At 42.5% G+C, this 3,244-nt stretch overlaps 1 long non-coding RNA gene across 1 annotated transcript; it reads right to left on the bottom strand.

Annotated features, from left to right (window-relative positions):
* Positions 1-716: 716 nt before the first annotated feature.
* On the bottom strand, positions 717-2,577 carry LOC120924850. Its single transcript, XR_005746451.1, has 3 exons — positions 2,393-2,577; positions 964-1,140; positions 717-876 (listed from the first exon to the last, which is right to left on the bottom strand). It is a non-coding gene; the product is annotated as an uncharacterized LOC120924850 (long non-coding RNA).
* Positions 2,578-3,244: the final 667 nt, after the last annotated feature.

Raw genomic sequence — 3,244 nt, 5'->3', positions numbered from 1 at the left:
GAAGACCCTTTGGTTTGGTTTTTGCCAGAACTCTCGAACATCGCAAAAGTTTGGACCCAAACGGCGAACCCTATTGAAGTCTATGGGACCTGAACAGGAAAAAGTCCCCATTTTGAAGACTTTAACCCCATAGACACACACGTTTTTTTCGGCAAGAAAACTGCTGGCAGAGCTTTCTTGCCGAGTAAACCGTGCGTGTACGAGGCTTTGAGGTTTCTGAAAACTGCCCAGAATCTTGACGAGAAAAATGGAGAACCTGCTCTCTATTTTCTCGTCGTGAGATTCTCGGCAAACCGGAGCGTGTGTATACTTACCTATCCATGAAAACTGTCCATGAATGACTTTGGCGCATGCACGATAGCTTCCAAGGAATAGGTAGGGTGAAGCAAGATGGCGGCGACGGCATAGAATGTGACGAACACATGCTCGTCATAGTCGATAACGTCACCGCGTTCGTGCTATTGAAAATAACGGCGGTTCTTTTGAATGGTGTGTCTGTACACTCGGCCGACAAAAGAATCTTGCCAGGAATCTCATCAGGAAAAACAACGTTTTTTCCTGATGAGAATCTGTGCCGTGTGTACAGGGCTTTATATGCAAGTTATACAAAATGGAAAGTTTCCCCAGTGGGGCTTTGGACAGCAAGATCAGAAATTTGAATAAAAAGAATTATTTATTGAAAGAATAATCCAGTAGCATGAATAAAATACAGTAGAATTAATCTGATCCAATGATACAGTATATGTACAGTACAAATACAATTTAATGCAATAAAAGAACAAAATTGTGCACATCGTTACATATTATAGGCTATGGGGTGTGCGAGCCCCGACGCGTTTCGACCTCTGTTCGGTCTCCTCAGGGGGACAATTGGCTCTAAAAAATATATACATACATTACATATTATTAAAGTTTAGAAAAACGTCATGCATGTTGTTGAATAAATCATAATGGTATATTTACCACTCAGCGGTGAAATAACTATTCATGTGACCAGAAATAATACTGTTGATGAATCCAGGGGGCTGGATTGCCACCCACATCCCCCCGAAGCACCACTGAAGGGAAAAAGGGACCGCCCCAAGGGGCTTGCAAGGAGCCACACAGAAAACATCCACTGTATAAAGGAGGAGTCGGCACCTGTGAAGACCACCCAGATATTAGCCATGTGTTAGTATAAAGATTAAAAGGGTAAACTCATAGCATATTAAGCCAGAGTATAAGTTTAACTATAAGCGTTTCTGAATTTTGATATGCCCATATAAGTATAAGTAAGACTAACGGCAAATAAAAATTGCTGATATGCTAAATCCTCTAGGTATCATTGGTGTCCCATTGGGGATAGCTAGCCAATGTTAAAAGTAATTGGTTATAGTAATATAGTGGTATGATAGTCCAACAAGGGATATAGGTAGGTGATCATGTGAATGAATATGGTGGTAGACAAAGGGCCAGATTCAGAAAGACTTACGAAGGGCGTATCTGTAGATACGCCGTCGTAAGTCTGAATCCGCGCCGTCGCAACTTTAAGCATATGCTCAAACTGAGATACGCTTAAATGTTGCTAAGATATGACCGTGGTAGGAGACACCTACGCCGTCGTATCTTAACTGCATATTTACGCTGGCCGCTAGGGGCGTGTACACTGATTTACGCCTAGAATATGTAAATCAGCTAGATATGCCTATTCACGAACGTACACCCGGCCGACGCAGTACAGATACGCCGTTTACGTTAGGCTTTTTCCAGCATAAAGTTACCCCTGCTATATGAGGCGCAGCCATGTTAAGTATGGACGTCAGGCCAGCGTAAAATTTTCCGTTGATTATGTAGTTTGCATAAGTCGTTCGTGAATAGGGCTGGACGTAATTTACGTTCACGTCGAAAGCATTGGCTTTTTGCGGGTTAATTTGGAGCATGCGCACTGGGATACTTTCACGGACGGCACATGCGCCATTCGGAAAAAGCGTAATTTACGTGGGGTCACATTTACATAATACACGCCCACATCTTCCACATTTGAATTAGGCGGGCTTACGCTGGCCTATTTACGATACGCTGCCGCAACTTTGCTTGGTGAATACTGAACTTGTCTGTCAAAGTTGCGGAGGCGTAACGTAAATAGGATATGTTACGCCCGCACAAAAATAGGTGGTCCCTACCTGAATCTACCCCAAAGAGTGCAATGGTGTGTCAGGGAGACTGACAGTATACAGTCAGACAAAGCAATATGTGCTCAGTGATGTAGGATTGAGGAAATACCTTAGGGTGAGTGAAACATTTATTTTTAACGCCAGGGTGTGCACCAGCTGTATGCTGGTAAGTGACCAAAAATAGTGTTGTCAAAAACTAAAACAAAAGTAAGGGTGTGGTGAAGGATGATAGAATTTACCTGTGCAATAGTATAGTAGTAATATACGTTTGTTTGGTCTTGTAGGGTTCCTTTGTATTTGGAGACCTCCTTGCAATTATACAGGAAAAGATTTGGATGCCATTAGGAAGTAAATGCAGTAACGTCCATGCTGGCCTGCTTGGAATCATCTTTGAGTCTCAAGCATCCAGTCTTGTATGGGCTTGTAGGTCTAATGATGGGAATGATCACACACAGGTGCCAGTGAGCTCCCCCTCACACACATAGCAGAGACGAAAGAGCTGCAAACCTAAAAAATAATACAACATGGAAAGAGTGGGGAAACTTTCCATTTTGTATTATTTTCGGGGTTTGCAGCTATTTCGTCTCTGCTATGTGTGTCTTTTCCATGTTTATATGCAAGTTATTGGCCATAAAAAGAGTATGGGGGCCCGGGTACTGCCCTGACGAACATGTACTAATGCAAAAAAACATAAAAAAAAGAATGTTTTTGAAGGAGCAGTTAACCTTCTAGAGGTACTCTTGATGAAAGTAAGAATTGGCCTTGCTGTAAAAAAATTGAAATTTGATGCCTGGTCAAACAGTTGCAGAGAAATTGGTCTTTCTTACTGTTGGTGCCTCCACCCCATAACTAAGGATGGGCAGAACACCCCCCTGTTTGGTTCACAGAAGATCTCCCGAACAGGAGAATTGTTCTAACCCAAACGGCAAACCCCATTGAAGTCTATGGCAGCCGAACAGGAAAAATCTAAAGTGTCCATTTTGAAGGCTTATATGCAAGTAATTGCCCATAAAATGGGGTATGGGGGGTCTGGATACTGCCCTAGGGGACATGTATCAAAACATAAAAAAATATTGTTCCTGCAGGAGCAT

Source organism: Rana temporaria, chromosome 1, assembly GCF_905171775.1.
Source record: "Rana temporaria chromosome 1, aRanTem1.1, whole genome shotgun sequence".
NCBI classification, from domain to species: Eukaryota; Metazoa; Chordata; class Amphibia; order Anura; family Ranidae; genus Rana; species Rana temporaria.
The sequence above is the reverse complement of the archived record's forward strand: the minus strand, read 5'-3'. Positions and strand labels throughout refer to the sequence as shown.